The sequence below is a fragment of the Dendropsophus ebraccatus genome, chromosome 14 (genome assembly GCF_027789765.1).
Source record: "Dendropsophus ebraccatus isolate aDenEbr1 chromosome 14, aDenEbr1.pat, whole genome shotgun sequence".
Taxonomy (NCBI): Eukaryota; Metazoa; Chordata; class Amphibia; order Anura; family Hylidae; genus Dendropsophus; species Dendropsophus ebraccatus.
Window position 1 is genome coordinate 34,637,004 of NC_091467.1, and position 19,168 is coordinate 34,656,171.

At 45.7% G+C, this 19,168-nt stretch overlaps 1 protein-coding gene across 4 annotated transcripts in view; it reads left to right on the plus strand.

Moving 5' to 3' along the window:
- The first annotated feature begins 1,542 nt into the window (after positions 1-1,542).
- The window catches only part of KANSL1 (KAT8 regulatory NSL complex subunit 1), a 75,599-nt gene continuing 57,973 nt past the window's right edge, over positions 1,543-19,168 (plus strand). For 2 of the 4 annotated variants that reach the window (XM_069952495.1, XM_069952499.1), the window contains exon 1: positions 15,863-16,177. The gene's annotated coding sequence lies outside the window, so the exon portion shown is untranslated. Of the gene's footprint in view, positions 1,630-4,204; positions 4,320-5,660; positions 5,777-15,862; positions 16,178-19,168 lie in introns of those variants that run through there. The other 2 variants (XM_069952497.1, XM_069952496.1) reach the window with 2 other exon arrangements.

Below are 19,168 nucleotides of genomic sequence, written 5' to 3' on the forward strand. Positions count from 1 at the left end.
CATATGAATTTGTCACAAAGAGGGGAAGAGCTTTAGGTTATGTCCACACATCAAAAGCTGCACTAAAATGCAGTTTCCACCTCCCATTGACTTCACATAGGTAAGTGTTTAAAAAAAAACAACTGGTGATTTAAAAAAAACAAACAAAAAAAACATAATTTCACTCTATAGAAGCAGATTCCAAGCTGATTTTAAATGTTTTTTTTTCAATGGTTTTTTGCCAAGTGAACATACCTCAAGACTCTCCATATTTTTGTATTTACACGACCCCCTACTGATCTTATACTGATGGCCTGTCTTGTGGATAGGTCATCAGTTTTCAAAGGGGTTTTCCAGCCCCAGAAAAAAAAAAATAAAGTAACTTATCTGCCTTGATCCCTGCAGATGCCTTTTGGTGTCCACCTTTTGTTGTCAGTTCCTGTTGATGTTGATCTCGAAGGAGTTGCCCACTCTGTTAATGGCTGATTGAGGCAGGTTACTGCTATGGCCAGTGATTGGCTGTACGGGCAGTTCCTGTAGGATGACATGTCACAGGAAGCAGTGGTGGACCAGCAGCTGTCTAAACTGGGCCAGGTATCACTTCCTTTTTTTTAATCTCTAATATTTTTTTTCTCTGGGTCTGGAATATCCTTTAAGAACCCGTATAACCTCTTTAACGGCTACCTGTCATGAAGAAATCTCTGTGGCTTGCTGCATTGTTTTTAGGCTAAAGTTTTGGCTGCACACATTGCCACATTGTGTGGAAGCATCCTTATATATGCGCCAAAATTAGCCGTGAAAAACATCTGAAAGGCACGCCCGTTGTTTAGGAATATGCGGCACAGTTCACACTGCAGGTTCTGCAGATTCCTAGGGAATCAAACAAGAATAACCAAAAAAAATCTAAAGGAATTTTGTAACTTCATCATAGAAACACCTATACTGGACCATGAAATGCACATAGTCCTAAAGCTGTGTTCAGATGCAGTATTATAGTCTGTTTTTTGAGCTGTAAAACATATGGTTTATTTTTTTTTATTTTAAATATTGAGTTCCATTGAACTGCTAATGACAATTATGTAAAACTGCGAACAAAAAGAGAAAGGAATTGAGTAAAACTATCTGTAATTTTACGGCCCAAAAATTAAGTGCTAGGTCTTTTCATTGTTTTATTCGTTTATGGCTCAAAAAAGTCTGTTTCGCTATTTAGTCCCAAAAGACTAGTTTGAAAATCGCCTAATAGCAAAATGAACACCAAAAAAACTAAGCACAGAAAAACAGCCATTTGTAAAGGCTTGACATGCTTCCTTATGGAATTAAAATGTATCTATTGTATCTGATTAATAAGCCGCTACACAATGAAAAAAAAAGAACATTGTTATTTAAGATGGAGGCTCCAGCTACTCATTCCATATTGAAGGTTAACAATTGACAGATGAGAAAAAGCTCAGTATGTTATGCAATATATAAAGATAAAAAGCATATGAAAAAAAACATTTAATATAAATATTTAGAAATCTACAATAAACAAAAATAATGCTATTTATTTATTTTTTTTAGGACAAAAATATTTCTGTGCCCGCTAGCATCATTTTTTTCTTTTGGGTCCAGAATTATGAGAAAATTCAGAATAGTGCAGTCGCCAGAGCGGTAAGTATATATATTATGTAAACATATGTGTATTTTAGCTGGGGGTGATATACTCTGGATTGAACAGATGTTGTTGGACTACAGCTCCCAGCATGATTTACTGGTTTAAAGTAGTAGTTCCATATCCACAATAATGCAGTCGTGCACAACCTGCGGCCTTCCAGCTGTTGAAAAACTACAGATCCCATAATGCCTGGAAGCTGAAGGATGTCCAGGCATGATGGGAATGATGGTTTTGCAACAGCTGGAGGGCCGCGGGTTGTGCACCACTGCATTAGTGTGGATATGGAACTACTGCACTAGAGGCACAAGCCCTTTAAGGTAAGAATAGGACAAACTGGAGAAGATTTATCAAAGATAGCACAAAAGGGAAAATGAAGCAGTTGCCCATAGCAACCAATCAGATTCAGTTTTTTTTTTTGTTTCCGTTACTGTAAGGGTAGCTTAGAGAATGGGAGCTGGAGTCTGGTTGCTGTAGGCCCCAAGTATCAATTGTCCTGTCCTTGTTGCCCATAGCAACAAATCAGAGCTCAGCTTTATATTTCTTAAAGAGGACAGCGAGGCCTACTTTCCTGCTGGACGGTTTCATAGTTAGTTGAGACCCACAGCGTGCACAGAACAGGATATTCTGTTCACTACCAGCAGACATCTGCCCGCATTTAGCGTTAAATTGTCAGGATGTCTTTTACCTTATATCTTGGAAAATCTAGTATAAGGCCCCGTTACCACTGAGCATAACTAGCGGAATTCCGTTAGCCTCCCGCTCATAATGGGAGTCTATGGGAGGTGCGCGCTCCTGCCCTGTCCGCGAACATGTTCATTCTTCAGCGCGGACAGGGCAGGAGCGCGCACCTCCCATAGATTCCCATTATGAGCGGGAGGCTAACGGCATTGTCCGCCACGGAATTCCGCTAGTTTTGCTCAGTGGGAACGGGGCCTTACATGGTGGCCATTTAGAAGTAAGGGTATGTTCACACTGTGGAATACGCACAGAGACTCAATGATATTTGCTGGCGAATTCCGCTGTCCGCCCAAAGAATTTACTTAAAGTCTCAGTGTGTATTCCGCAGTATGAACACACCCTAAAGCTGCTCCGTGTCCTGACCTATAGACAGGGTCATGAGCTCTGACAACGTATACCCTAAGGCTATGTTCACACTACTTATGTTTGAGGCTGTATAGCAACCAAAACAAGGAGTGGATTGAAAACACAGAAACGCTCTGTTCACATAATGTTGTAATTGAGTGGATGGACGTCATTTAATGGCAAATATGTGCTGTTATTTTAAAACAACGGCTGTTGTATTGAAATAATGGAAGTTATTTACCGTTATATGGCGGCCATCCACTCAATTTCAATATTGTGTGGACAGATCCTTTCTGTGTTTTCAATCCACTCCTGGTTTTGGTTGCTATGAGGACCTGACATGAGGACCAAATACAGCCTCAAATATACGTAGTGTGAACCTAGCCTAAGACTGCATTCACACGTTCCGTATTTCGCATGGAACATGGATGTGGAATGTCTGTAACGGAGTCCCCCCCCCCCACCCGGGCAGCATCCGTGATGAGATGCTGGGTGTAGGGGAACTGCCCGTGCACGCGCGCGGGGGGGGGGGGGGGGTTGTGTTCTGGAGACAACCCCTTTATTAAAGGAAAAACTAATATGCAGCACCTAGGCATTCTCATAATCTTATAGACTTCCAGCAAACATGCCACCTCATCCCCAGAACAATTTCCCAAAAAACATCTGCACAATACGCAAAGGAATACACAGCTAAATGCTATGTGCAATTGGTTCCTGACATAGTGTTTTTGTAAAAAAATTATAATAATAAACCAATTTTTTTCACAAATGTATTTATTTCTGTGACTGCAGCAGTGACATGGGTACATGACAAAGAAAAACACAGGCCCAAAAGCCCAATAGGGCCTCATCTTTTATGGAAATAGCCCTCAATAAAGCGTCACTTTTATTGTATTTTTTATAAAATAATATGTTTATTAATATTCCATTCTATTTCCATAAATGAGGAGGCCCTATGTGTTTTTCTGAGTTTCTGAATCCTCTCTCCCCCTCTTAGTTTAGCACCTGTATTTTGGGATGGGTACATGACAAGTCACTACTGCAGCCATGTAAACACAGCCAGACTGAAAGCAGCAAGTATCAAACTGGTTTGTATAGCTTTAATTTTGTTTTTGGTTTCCAAGGAAGATTTATTTCATATTCCTTCCTGTACTGTAAAAACAACAAAGATGGCATACTCACCTCCCCCGATCCCATATATCTACTGTTATATCTGCTCCCAGTCCCTGCTTCCTTTTTTCCCCCTGCTTTTCTTCTTTCCTGTTTGCCCAAAACATTAGTGGAAGAAGGGGACAGGATGCAGACAGAACAGCAGACATGGGGTTGGGGAGGTGAGTATGCGGTCTTTGTTGTTTAAATCCTTAAGAATGTATTTATGTATTTATTTTAAAAAAAATTGCTTAGAAATGGGCACCAACTACTTTTTAGTTTTTTTTTTATACATGACAATGTGGCTCTTATTTATTTCTTATATATTTATTTTTACAGATGCTCCATGGCTAGGATGGATATCCCTGTTGGCTTGTTTGAATGCGGTTTCAGCCTCATATCGACATACAAGTGGGAGCATCCGGCCATAAACATGTGGATCTTCTGGATGCACGTAAGCGGGATGGATCTCATATGTGTCAAACGCATTTTGCCCAGTCAGACATTTACCCAAGAGTCTAGGTTCAGTGACCATGGTTGCCATGGAGCCCTAGCCTTACGTTCTTATATTTAGCATTTAGATTCAGTGACAGAAAATCCTCATCTCTGGATTAGAATTCTTGTTATCTTAACACTTCAGTGGATAAAAGATGCCGCCATATGTGACTGGTGGCTGGTGTGACGTAAGTAGATGGTTCATGCTATAGAGCTCTAGTCTCCAGAGGTAGTCAAATCCATGTGGTAGCTGAAGGCCAAAATGTTTTCTCTCCTGATTCCTCCCTACACATGAACCTTTCATCCGGATGAGTGTTCATGTGTTCTGAATGGAGATATAGGGGTAGGTCGCTGCAAGACACTTCTGTCTTCAGGCTTATTTCTTTGAAAACAAAAGAACCACTTGGGTGAAATTCAACATGCTCTATCCTTCTCTTTCCCATAATCATCTGTGAGGACATTCAGCAGGCCCCCATACACATTATACCAGTGTCCCCCCCCCAACCCGTGGCTGTTGAAAGCTATAGCTCCCAATATTATGATGGAAGTTGTGGTTTTGTGTCAGGCTGGGAACACTGCATCAGGGACTTGGCAGACAAACCTTTTTCTAATGTGTATGGAGGCATTAACCTGTGGTTTACCAGCTGTTGAAATTGGCGAAAATCGGCTGCAGAAATCGACACGTTGTGGATTTTAAGATCTGTGTGAACATGCAAATCCGCAGGTAAAATCTGCGATGAATCAGCAGCATGTGAGTTTACCCTGTTTTTGCACTTAGATCAAATCTTGATGAACTAATTTGACTTATTGTGTCTGGATTTATTAGAACTTTGTTGTTCTCGAGGCTTTTTCTTCTGTTGTAAGCTATTAGCAGCTTGTCTGATCTTTGCGTTATACGCCTGTTGCATAATAGGACCCGTGTGAAATGAACTCCGGCATATGACACGTTGTGATGGCTTTGCTGCCTCTGGTGGCCACCGCCTGGTATTGCAACCCTCATTTTTCTCAGCAAGCAGCAGTTGAAAATACCATTGAGACTGCACAAAGGGTAGAGCTGCCCTCACATAAATGCAAATGTTTTGCCTATTCGGTGCTCCAGCGTAAACTCCTGCTCATGTGCATTAATGCAGTGTGACCTAGAGCGACGTGCAAGCCTTCCTTAGTCTGCTATATTTCTGTATTGTGGTTGTGCGGCTTAGATGTGCATGGTGTCCTCCCCCGGGGGATGTGTGGACTCATCCTGGTGTTGTGGAGAGGGGAGGGGGTGTTGCAGGAGCTCACATTAGTGCAGCTTGTGTGTGGTTAGTGCAAAGCTGGAATATGATTCAGAGACAGCAGCAATGATCTGTGTTGTCTCTGTGCTGAGATCCGCAGCTTTTCTCTCGCCAGCACCTCGGAGCAGCCCTTCGTCTGCCTGTAAGTACACGCTTTGCCTTTAATAGGGCTTCCTTACACATTTGCTTTAGGTACACGCCTTCCTTACCTCTATTGTTTTGGAATTTCCCTCCATGTCAGCCTGCCATGCTAAGGAACCTCCCCACCAACCCCCGCAATTCTGCTGCAAAAGTGTAAGCTCTGCAGACTAGCCCCCCCCCCATTCACTTTTTACATGACACTTACCCCTGATTACGCTTCTAAAAACTACCTATTTATGTAACTTTTTCTTTTCATTAGAGCATTATGGGATTTGTAGTTTTTTTTTGTGTGTCTTACTACATGATATGCCTTGGCGTGATCCGTCATTACCCCTTTTGGGTTTTTGTTCATATCCTATTGTCTTTTTTTTTCTCTTATATTTGTAATGTTACATTGTGTCTTGCAGTAGATTCTGTATTTTCACAATGCGTTAAGGAAATATAACTCTTATGTAACACACTTGTGTTGAAGGGCCAGAGGGGGGCATAAGCAATTTGCTAATATAAAATTTTACTTTTTTTTTTTTTTAAACAAATGGGCATGAGACAAGGGCGATTTCACAGTGCCGTCCGTGGGCATGTTGGCTAAATGTTATCAGGGCAGGCTGGGTATTTGCCTAATGTACTGTGACCTCGTGGTTGGTGTCTAATGTGATAGAATTGCAGACTATGGGGATGTGCGCTTTGTTTTCCATTAGCACAATGAACCCCCTGCCTGCAGATTACCAGGACACCCCTGGATTGTATAGAAACAAGAAATAATTATTCCATAGAGGTCGCCAGGGCCGGTCCGTATAGTGATCGTAATGGTGACTGCTTTAATCCCGAGTGTATTGTCTTGGGATCATCACACTGGACTAATGCATACGTCATACTGTAATGAGACGGAAATAAGATTCTATGCGTGCCAGGCTTGTATTGTGTATTTGTAATGAGTTATAAGTATTTCTGATTGTTTGTTTGCTACCATACTAGTTATATTTACCTATTTGTCTGGATTGTAAGCTCTTTATCAATACTAATTAGGTTGACCTATATGTCTGGCCTGTCTGTTGGATTGCAAGCTCTTGAGCCACGCTAGTTATTCTGGCCTATTGGATTGCAAGCTTCTCTGCACAGCGCTGTCACTCTGTTATGTCTGGTTCTTGATAACAGATCTGCAATGTCAGTCCCTGTAACAGCTTAGCTAAATAGAGGACAGACTGATTCCCCATCATGGAAGCAGTGTAGTATAGAGTGGTTGTTTTTGAGTTTCTGTGGTTATATAAATTGGTTTGTAGCCACTTCCTACACTGCAGATTTCCAGTTCAGGCTGTCAGTGTGGAGCTGCAGTGCTGTTTTCTGTTAGTTCTATCTATTGAATGCTGAGCTAGTGCTCATGCCGTGTGGGAGTCAGATACAGCCCCTATCTGTAAGCAGGAACATGCTGCACTGAGCTGTAGGCAGCAGCATGCTTGTTTTGCATTGTGCCTGTGGGCTCTGCCAGGACTACATTACCCTGCATGCCTCACTCCCTCTCCCCCCTGTGACGTCACGCCCCTCCCTAGGTTGTTTGTGTTGTGCGCGGGAGGCTCTTTGGTGCATTCCTGGTGTGTGCAGGGCTCCCACTAGTGGTCACTGCTGCAGCTGCTGACAGTGTGCTTTTATTTATAGTGTCAACATATCCTGCAGGGCTGTACAGTAGAGAACAAAGACTAAGCTCAGTGCGCCGAGACAGTCAAGAAAAGAAGGCCCGGGAAGTTTTACCTGCTGTGTGTCTGTATCTAGCTTGTCACTGCCAATGTGCCATATTATTGCAGGTGTAAATGCACCAAACAGGAAAAAAAAAGTTCTGTGTGTAATAACTGGTTGTGTATTGAATTGTAATGTGAAAGTGGTCGTCCATGGGGTGTATTCCCAGTGCATCAGTGGACCCATAGACTGTATAGTCCCTTACAGAATATGCTGCAGCCTCTTTGGGAAGACCACCCAAAACTTCATTGAAAAGTGTTTTTCTTGGAGGGGAGAAGCGGGGTCTTATTAAAGAAGAGGGGAAGCATGCATAATAAATGGTGGGGCTGAAAATCTATTGCAGGAAAATGCAAGGTCGGAAAAGGTGGAGGAATGGGGGTCACTGCATATGATAAAATAAAATGGCATGTACAGGCTTATGCTCTATTATGAAGACACTTACTATGCCTACAGGTGTGGGACTAAACAATGTGTGTGTATATATATATATATATATATATATATATATATATATATATATATATATAATTATAGTATAAACCAGCATTTCCTAACACATCTTGGTGATGATGGGGCTGCAAAGCTATGGCCCCTTCATCTTTGCATCATTGGGGTCTCCCTTTATGAAGAATATCCCTTTTATAAAGGTCAGTAGATAACAATTCATGCAAACGACTATAAGGGTCATTTTACATGGCACGATTAACTGAGCAGCCTGAAAGCACAAACAGTCACTGTGTTGTTTGTGCAGCCATTTAAATGTATTATTATTGGCTTTAGACAGAGAGATGTGTGGCCTATAAGGATGACTTTACCGTTGCACATATGATTAAATCCACCGATAAGCGTGCTGATCACCAGCTGATTGCTGGTCCTTTTACACTGGACATTTATCGGGTGAATGAGGGTCCCTAGGGAAGCTCGTTAATAGGGATGGGCAAGTCGTTTTGTTTGATCAGTGATCCGCTCATCGAGCCACCTGCCTTTCAGTGCTGCTCCACTCTCTGCTACTTCTCCCAGTTTCCCAGGATTGGATCCAGCTTTTCCCTGGCACCCAGGGTGGAGCGTCAGGGAACAGAGCAGCGCTAAAATGCCAGTGGCCTGATGAGCAGAGCGCTGATCAGACGAATCCCTTTGCTTCGTTTTGATGAGCGATTTGCTCATCTCTACTCATTAACAATAATTGGCCCGTGTAAAAGGGCCTTAAGAAACTTTATAATGTATCTTATCAGAGAAAAATGCCTCAGTCCTTCTAATGGGCCTTGTTTCTACCACGCTCAGAAAACTTTCATTCATTCTGAGAAAAACAGCTCAAGTTTTTCTTGGGCTTACATCAGCTCATTGAGCGATCAGCTTAGGAGCTGCCCAGACAAGTCTATGGGAAGGGGAGGGACTCCGAGGGGGAGTGAGTTGAAAAACCTAGAAGCAAACCAATACTGAATACAGGCTGCAAATATATTACATGAGCCAACTGTGGTTATTAGATTTCCCCCCAGTTTGATTTCCAGCTTACACAGCACAGAGCTGCTCTATAATGTCCTCAGTGCTGCTACTTTGTTAGGTTGTACTATAGAGAGATAATTTATACTTTCTAGCAGTGCACCTTGGCAGGGACTAAGCATTCCTATGTCTGTGGCCCACTACATGTGATTGTTGGCAATGCAGTTGGCCCTGTAATTAACATATACAGTGGTGCCTTGGATTACGAGCATAATTAATTCCTGATGGTGCGTTTACACGTAACGATTATCGTGTGAATTTGCGCAATAACGATCAAACTCGAACGATAATCGTACGTGTAAACGCAGCGAACGATCAAACGACGAACGAGAAATCGTTCATTTTGATCTTTCAACATGTTATCAAAAAATTCGCCAATCGTTCCGTGTAAACAGTCGTTGCGTGATAGTCCGGCCGCCGCCTGGGTCAGAGTACAGTACTGTGGACCACACTATGCAGGCCATGCCCCTCCCCCACTCCTGCTCCCACCCAGTACAGGGAGCTCTTAAACCAAAGCAATGCTCTTTAACCAAGTAACAATTTTGAAAAACTGTGAGCTCTTCTTGCAAAACGCTCTCAATCCAAGTTACTCTTAAACCGAGGTAGCACTGTATCTTGCTGTAAAATAACATGGTTGTTGAACACCGCACTGCAGTGTGATAGTGGCGTATGTTTGCCACCTGAAAGTGATGCCATTGCCTGCATGCAACGGTTGTAATGTTTCTGGAATAGCACCATTGTATTGGTGCTGGATAATACAACCCCACACTTGGCGCTTACTAGTGCCATTGGCCTAACTAATGGTGCGTTTACACAGACAGATTTATCTGACAGATCTTTGAAGCCCAAACCAGGAACAGACTATAAACAGGGATCAGGTCATAAAGGAAAGACTGGGATCTATCCTCTTTTCAAATCCATTCCTGGCTTTGGCTTCCAAAATCTGTCAGATAAATCTGTCTGTGTAAACGCACCCTTAGTGACGAAAGTTGGTGCTCGGGCCAGGGCAGAGTGATTAACATTCCCAGGGAGTGCCGTAATGCGTACAGGTGTGTGTTCATTGTAGACATACACACCCACAGTCTCACCATTGTCTGCAGGCAGCCAGAGCCCACAGCACTGACAATGTTGTCTACACATACGCTTTCCCTGGATGTGTGATGATATTTTTCCTATCTCAGGGCTCTGTGATGTCTGCTGCAACAGCAATGATTTTCCTTATGGATAATAGTAATCACTTTTTTTGGTTCTAGATCCTCAATTGCTGGATTCCCCGCCAGTTCCTAGAATTGTGCAGGGGGGAGGGGGTGTCAGAGATTTACCCTGCACGGTGCCGCTTCTCCCTACCTGCTGTGCAGGAAATGCAATGCAGTCCCATTCACTTAAATAGACCAGTGTGGACCCATGCTGGGCAAGAGAAGCTGATTCTTAGAATTGTTAATCCTGGAAGTCAGACCCCACTGGGAATATATGCCTGGGCTTACTATATAAAGACTGGTTGCTATGGGCAATACCTTTTTTTGGTTTGTCTCAATTTCCCCTACAAGTGTTTAAAGGGAACCTGTCATGCAGAAAATGCATCTGATGCTCAGGCCCCATGTTATAGAGCAGGAGAAGCTGAACAGATTGATATATAACAATGTGGGGAAAGATCTAGGGAAACTTGTTTATTAGCATAAATTTCTGGCCTAAGTAGTCATGTGGGTGGTCTTACTTAGTGATTGACAGCTGTCTGTAGAGAGAGCTGTCAATCGACCACTTGACTACTTAACGCTTTCTGGGCTAAGTACTCAAGTGAGTGGCATGATTGACAGCTGCCTACAGTACATACCCATAGACTGTCAGGGTATGTTCACACTGAGCAAAACAGGCGGAAATTCCTAGTGATGTCTCGTGAACCTCTGCTCAAATAATTGACTTGTCAATTATTTTAACGGAGAGCGGAGGCGCGCGAGACCTCACATTGAGACAGTGAGGCAGGCGGGATTCTGAGTGGAGTCTGTGGCGCGGGTTCCGCTCGGAGTTTCCAGCCTGTTTAGCTTAGTGTTAATGGACCCTCAGTATGAGTTGGACCGCCCACTTGACGACCAGAGTGAGCAGAGATTTCCATGAGTAAATGACAAGTTATCCCACAAAACTATAGATCAATCTCCTGCTCTGTAATATGATTCCTGCATATTGGACTGTTAGGGTACAAACACACACACCGTGTATGCAGCAGATTTGATGGTGCAGATTTGATGCTGTGTTCAGTTATTTAGATCTAATTTGCTGAGTATCTGCTGCGTATTTGCTGCGTATCGCAGCAGTAAATACGCTGCGTATACGGTGTGTGTGTTTGTACTCTTAAAGGGATTGTCCAGAATAAGAAAAGCATAGCTGCTTTCTTCGAGGCAGTGCCGCTCTTGTACTGTGTGTGGTACAGCAACTTGGTTCCATTGAAGTAAATAGAGCTGAGTTGTAATACCATATAGGGCAGGAGTGATGCTCTTTTGATAGAAAGCCATATTATTGCTGCATAACACCCTTTTTAAAGGGTCCATTCAGACTTAAGGCCCTATTCCACAGGCCGACTTGAGGAGCTTGTTTGCTCCTCGCTCCCCGCCCACTCCAGTGGCGGCTGCAGCGAGCGGATGAGTCCTGGGGGGGGGCTGCCCGGGTGATCGCTAGATCGTCCAGGCTGCCCATACCATAGAGCGTCTGCTGCCGCCGCTCCTACTACGCGGGGGGGCAGCAGCAGATCGTTGCTGTATCAGTCGTTTGTTTTTCAATATGTTGAAAAACAAACGACTGCAACGATCACCCAACATGAACGATGTCAGCTGATCGTTGCCTTCTATTCCACAGGACGATTATCGGCCAATAATCGGTCCATGGAATAGGGCCTTTAGAAGCCAAGGTGTTGTTTATCATGTGTGGCAAAAATGTGTGGCTCGGAATTCCGAGCAGAGTCCACGACTGTGATTCTGCTTGGAATTTTGGTGCCGATTCCTTAGTGTGAACTGACCCTTAAATGCCAATACAATGGTCTACAGCCTGTAGCTTTGTTATAGAACCACAACTCCCAACATGCTCTGACAGCTGTATGATCGCTGTAGACATTGTAGCGGTGGCCTTTTTTCCACTTCCCTATGGGGGTCATCTGTCATTGTGACAGTCTCCTCAGCACATAGTCCTACACTGTTAGCGTTTTGTTCACTAGGTATAGCCAGTCCCTCTATTGACATGAACTTTGCCCCTCCATAAAATCTACTCACTACTCCTTATGATGGCAAATACAGTAAAATGATTATAGACATGAGGACAGTAGGCCGGGGTCACATACTGGCAGTGGTTGACATTGCCGTCCTGTGTGTGTGTATACAGAAAATGCATGTGTCCTGTACAGTTATAGGTTATTGGCTGTGAATCGTAGAATAGTCTGATTAGTAATATAGGTTATCAACACTGATATAGTGCCGACACTTTACTTCTGGCATGTGCCTGCTTTCCAGAATGTTTCTGGATTAAAGGAATAAATCCGTACTCTTGGTTACTTTTAGGCTGTGTTCACACTCAGTATTTTTGTAACCAAAACCAGGAGTGGATTGAAAACACAGGCTATGTTCACACACTGTAGAAACCGAGTAGATGGCCGTCATTTAATGGCAAATATTTGTGTTATTTCAAAACAACGGCCGTTGCTTTAAAGTAACGGCAATTATTTGCCATTGAATGACGGCCATCTACTCAATTTCAACAGTATGTGAACCAAAAGGGCGGACTAGACGGACCAAGTGGTCTTTTTCTGCCGACAGTCTTCTATGTTTCTATAGCCTTTCTGTGTTTACTATCCACTCCTGGTTTTGGTTGAAAAATACTGTGCAAAAATACTGTGAACATAGCCTTAGGTGGCATTTACACGCTCCGTGTTCCGCACTGTATGAATATGCGCTGCGCCGTAATGAAGCAGCCGCGTGGCACATATTCATACAGTACCCCTGCTCACAACATCATATCAGAGATGCTGCCTGGGTGGGGGGGAAAACTCCGTTACAGGCATTCCATGTCCGCGTTCTGTACGGAACGTGTGAATGTGGCCTTAGGCTATGTTCACACTACAACAACGGCCGTATTTTTGGTGCGGCGGAACAATGCCTTACTTTCAATGGGATCCTGGCCGGAGCGTATACACATTGTAAATAGGCTGTTTCCACTATGTTTTGGGGAATGTTCTCTGGGATTGAAAACGGCCCATAAATGAGTATTTTTTTTAATAGAAAAACACATCCAAAACATGGCCTTTAATTTCCATTTAGCATTGTAAAGTCTTAGATGCCACTTAGTTTAATTCTATGTCCATAATTGTTATGGAGATAGAAGTCGAGGTTATTCAGGCCTAGAAAAACATGGCTGCTTTCTCCCAGAAACAGCACTTTTTTTGTGATGGTGCTTTTCTTATTTTGTGTTTGTGGTCCGTTTTTTTTTTTTTTTACTTTCATGTTTCTGAGGTTTTTCCATAGGCTTCTCCATGAGTTTCTGGTGTTTTTCCTGACCCCTTTTTTATTTTTTATTTTTTTTTGTGAGTGTACCACCAGGCCCAGGCAGAAGCACTGGAGGCAGGCCGACCCACCATTAGTGGGAAGAAACCCCAGCCCCTCCATGACATCACTCATTAAAATCAATGGAACCCTATCATGGAGGGGCGGGGGTTTCCTCCCACTAAGGGGGGGTTGGCCGCCTCCAGTGCTTCTGCCTGGGCCTGGTGGTACAGTCACTTTTAAAAAAACAAACAAAAAAAAAAAAACCCTGCAGAAGCCAGAACATTGAGGCTTATGTTTTTTTGGTCATTATTTTTATTAAATAAGCTTGTTTTACTAGCAAAATGAGCCTTACATCACAATTCAAGTTACTGTTCAAAAGCCGCAGGTTCCATGGAAAGCTTTAGGATTTTTGAGGTGTATTTTGAGTCTATCACCTCCCTACGCTGCAGCGCTGTACACTGTGAGGGTTTATGCACTAAATACATCAAGGTTTCTGAGGTGTGTTTTTTTTTTTAATTTGTTCTATTTGAAATGTTGTGTCCCTATGAGGCCTTGGCCTGGTTACTGATTGCCCCCTGTGTCAGTCAGTAAGGAGGCAGCACAGCGCCCCCTGTGTGTCAGTCAGTAAGGAGGCAGCACAGCGCCCCCTGTGTGTCAGTCAGTCAGTAAGGAGGCAGCACAGCGCCCCCTGTGTGTCAGTCAGTCAGTAAGGAGGCAGCACAGCGCCCCCTGTGTGTCAGTCAGTCAGTAAGGAGGCAGCACAGCGCCCCCTGTGTGTCAGTCAGTCAGTAAGGAGGCAGCACAGCGCCCCCTGTGTGTCAGTCAGTAAGGAGGCAGCACAGCGCCCCCTGTGTGTCAGTAAAGAGGCAGCACAGCCCCCCCTGTGTGTCATTAAGAAGGCAGCACAGCCCCCCTGTGTGTCAGTAAGAAGGCAGCACAGCGCCCCCTGTGTGTCAGTAAGAAGGCAGCACAGCGCCCCCTGTGTGTCATTAAGGAGGTAGCACAGCGCCCCCTGTGTGTCAGTCAGTCAGTAAGGAGGCAGCACAGCGCCCCCTGTGTGTCAGTCAGTCAGTAAGGAGGCAGCACAGTGCCCCCTGTGTGTCAGTAAGGAGGCAGCACAGCCCCCCCTGTGTGTCATTAAGAAGGCAGCACAGCGCCCCCTGTGTGTCAGTCAGTAAGGAGGCAGCACAGCGCCCCCTGTGTGTCAGTCAGTAAGGAGGCAGCACAGCGCCCCCTGTGTGTCAGTCAGTAAGGAGGCAGCACAGCGCCCCCTGTGTGTCAGTCAGTAAGGAGGCAGCACAGCGCCCCCTGTGTGTCAGTCAGTCAGTAAGGAGGCAGCACAGCGCCCCCTGTGTGTCAGTCAGTCAGTAAGGAGGCAGCACAGCGCCCCCTGTGTGTCAGTCAGTCAGTAAGGAGGCAGCACAGCGCCCCCTGTGTGTCAGTCAGTAAGGAGGCAGCACAGCGCCCCCTGTGTGTCAGTCAGTAAGGAGGCAGCACAGCGCCCCCTGTGTGTCAGTAAGGAGGCAGCACAGCCCCCCCTGTGTGTCATTAAGAAGGCAGCACAGCGCCCCCTGTGTGTCAGTAAGAAGGCAGCACAGCGCCCCCTGTGTGTCAGTAAGAAGGCAGCACAGCGCCCCCTGTGTGTCATTAAGGAGGTAGCACAGCGCCCCCTGTGTGTCAGTCAGTCAGTAAGGAGGCAGCACAGCGCCCCCTGTGTGTCAGTCAGTCAGTAAGGAGGCAGCACAGCGCCCCCTGTGTGTCAGTAAGGAGGCAGCACAGCCCCCCCTGTGTGTCATTAAGAAGGCAGCACAGCGCCCCCTGTGTGTCAGTCAGTAAGGAGGCAGCACAGCGCCCCCTGTGTGTCAGTCAGTAAGGAGGCAGCACAGCGCCCCCTGTGTGTCAGTCAGTAAGGAGGCAGCACAGCGCCCCCTGTGTGTCAGTCAGTAAGGAGGCAGCACAGCGCCCCCTGTGTGTCAGTCAGTAAGGAGGCAGCACAGCGCCCCCTGTGTGTCAGTCAGTAAGGAGGCAGCACAGCGCCCCCTGTGTGTCAGTCAGTAAGGAGGCAGCACAGCGCCCCCTGTGTGTCAGTCAGTAAGGAGGCAGCACAGCGCCGTCTCCATGCGGTCAGGCACTGGTGTGAACAGCCGCCATCCCTCCTCACACAGCCCTTGTAGTTTCTTCGCATTCCGCGCTCATCTTCGCCGCTGTCGTTCCCCAGTGCGGCCAGGCGGGGGAGCCTGGGAGCAGCCGCCTTTAGTGTCAGTCTCCTCCTCTCCACGCTTCCCCCCCCCCCCCCCCATCTATCAGAGTCTCCACCTCCCCCTCCCTCGCAGTCTTCCTCTCCGTCCGTCTCTCTGACGGCGCCATTTTGCCCCTCTCCTCCCCAGGATCCGGCGCTAGATCGGGGGGGTGACGGCAGCACCCCCGTACCCCGTTCTCTCTCTCGGGGAGCCTCCGGGGCTCGGTGCCTTGTGTTCTCGGAACTCTTGGCTGGGAGCACGTTACATTTTTTATTATCTACCCCCCCGACCTTTCCTATTGCCCCCCTGTGGGGGGGGGAGGGTAGATAGAAGAATCTGTTGGCTAGCAGGACTGCAGCGGAGGGGCCCCTGCTCCCTGGCCGGACTGGCGGACCCCACACACATTGTGTAAGTCTCCCCCTTTATTTCCCGCTGCCCCCCCCCTCACCTTTAACCCTTCCCTGTCTGGCGCAGACTTTAAATATCCGGATTTAAAGGGCCCGTGCAGTGTGTAGTTCCCTCCAGTAACCCTTTCCCTGCCTCGCCCTGACCCTGCTGGAGGAGGGAGGGAGGGAGGGGGGTGGGGGGACTGCTGCTTCTCCTTCCTCTTCTCCTTCTTCTTTAGCTTCTTGTTGTCTTGTGCTGTAGTAGTATGTAGCAGGGCTGGCGTGTCGCCCATGGTGCAGGCAGGTATAGATCACAGCTGGGTTATATGTAGGGGCTGTCATGTGACAGATGGAAGTGTGGCTAGTGTTGTCGCCTGCATCCCCCCCCCCCCCCTCCGCTTGCTCCATCTTGCAGTCCCTGGCAGCCTTGCCCGCTCTCTGCTCTAATCTGCATGCTGCTATCCAGGCTGCTGGGTCCCCCCTCTCTATGCCCGCACCCCTGTACTAGTTGTGCCCAGCACTTTCCTCCGCAGATCACTTCCACCCACCTCTTTCTCCTCTTGGGTTCTTTGTGTTCTGCATTGCTCCTTCTTGCCCTTCTGTCTTGTGCCCCCTTCTTCTGCCCTTACTTGCTCCTAGGTCTAGGCTGTAGGCTCCTCGCCCATGTTATTTCCTATGCTCTTTGCACATCCTAGTCTCCATAACCTCTGTGTCCGTCCTTTACTATCACTGATGCCTGACATTACCCTGCAGTGTGCTTCTCATCCTTCCCCCCCCCCCCCCCATGTGTGGACCCTCCACAGACATGCCAGGGTGTCCGGCTTAGATTGCAAGCCTCGGAGCCCTCTCGCTTAGCCTTTGTCTGTGACTTAGTTCCTGCAGTGCTAGGAATTTATTATTCCGCCCTAGAGTGCTGAACATGTTTGGATTTCTTCTAGCCGGCTGGTTTTGCTGACATTATAAGTTTCCTTGGGCCGGCTGACATGGACGTTGTATTGTAATGAGTGGTGGAGATGATGGCCACGCTTTATATACGGCATGGCGCAGCGCCCAGTGCGTTCACCACTCTAGTCTGTGTAATATTGATATGAGTCAGACTTACCAGCTCTATGGGCACCCATCATTGGCTGTTCAGAAAGTCCAGATATGGTGGGGACATGTGGTCCTATTTCTGTGTGAAGTTTTACAGAATAATACAGAAAAATAAAATTTATTTTGGTTTATTGATGACTGATTTGGGTGGAGGCCAGCCTTGGTAACCCATAGTTTTTTTTCTATTGATCACTATAAAAACTTGAAGGTCCTATTTATATCACATTCTGGGGCAGCCGTCAGGCTGTATATTGGTATACTGTTCCCGATGTGAAACGGAATGGACGCCCTGAAACTTGATGTAAATGGGACCTGACGTGTTGCAGACAGGCCCTAGACTTCTATGTTTGTTCCATTCCTCGAACATATGCTTTGTGGTCAGCCACGTTTTTCAGTCCCACACAGGACACATATGTTCAGGAAATCTAGTTACAATAAGATTGTTTAGCCCATTGAAATCTATGGGCCCAAAGATAACACTTTGCCGATGTATGGCACTATAGATGCCCATGAATGGGAGCTGCTGGAGGGTCTGAAAATGTTGTATCTGCTTTAGGGGTCCTTAATAAATTAAAGGGAATCTGTCAGCTGTATATCATGCTTGGAGATTTATATTGGGAAAATAAAGTAAATGATACCAGTCTCTTGGCTGATGGCTGTATGTAAAGTAATAAAATCATGTTTTCCTTCTAAGCTTGAGAACTGTGGATGCCATTCTAAACTGCAGCATGCACACCTTCTCCCCCTCTCCCTTCCCTGGATGATTTATGTACAGGGCTCAGTGCTGGAAACAAAGCAAGGAGGGGTGGGGGAGGGAGGAGGTGTGCATGCTGCGGTTCAGCATGGCCTTCACAACTTTTGGGCTAAGAAGGTAAGCATGACTGGCTATCTGCCCATGCCTACAGTTCCAAGCATGCTCCCCCCCCCCATGCTTGCATGTATTCCCCACCTTGCATGTATTTTGCATGGTGAATAGGGAGAATCATGGCGCCAACAAATGTTTGGACAGTCCCACAGAAATCAATAGTTTTAGACAACATTGTTGTAAAAATTCAAGGTGACGGTACATTGTTGGGTCAGAGAACACTATTAACCAAGTAGATGACTGGAGAACCCAAGTTGTCTTTGTGGGTGGCCTTTTAAGAAGAACTTTTATTGGTGCCAATGCAAATCAACTAGAAGGTTAGGCGGCTACAGCAAGTTTTAGCATGTTGGCCACCATGGCGGTGGTTTTATGGTTGCGTTTAGTAGTGATGTTAAAATGGTGGTTATACGGAAAATGAAGGGCAGTTTGCATGACATGAAGGAAAGGTGGTTTGTGATGGCCTAGACTAGACCACCAGGTTGAGTTATGATAAGATTTATATAGTCAATTGCTGTATCTTTGTTACATTAGTTGGTGTCCTGGGAGACAACTAGACTTTAAAAAGGTATTCTGGGGAAAAAAAAAAAAACTGCCAGGGTGCCAATCCACTCTCATTGCTTCTGTTGTGACACCTAGGAAGTGACCAACCCTAACAAGTAATAGACTAGGTGGGCACTTCCTGTGTGTCAGGATGGAGAGCAGGGAGCCCTGGTAAGCATTGGTGGCAGGTGAGTACAGCATGTAGGTTTTTTTTGTTTTTTTTTTTTGTTTTTTTTTAAGTTGGCGCTCTGTGCAGTTCCTAAAGGTAGAAATCCTGCATTCGTAGTCGTGTGAATCCATCTCTAAGGCAGGACACGGGCATGCCTCTTTTTAGTACTTTACATATTTCCCCACTGGCTTCTAGTTTTGACCAGTTGGCTTCTAAATGCAATGTGCAATAGCAGAAGAGAGAGATTCTGTGTTTTATATTTCAGTTTACGCACATGTCTCTGTCAGTTTTAGATTTTATGATTCACTTTCACATTTGTAGCCATATGGTGATGATGCACCCGGTAA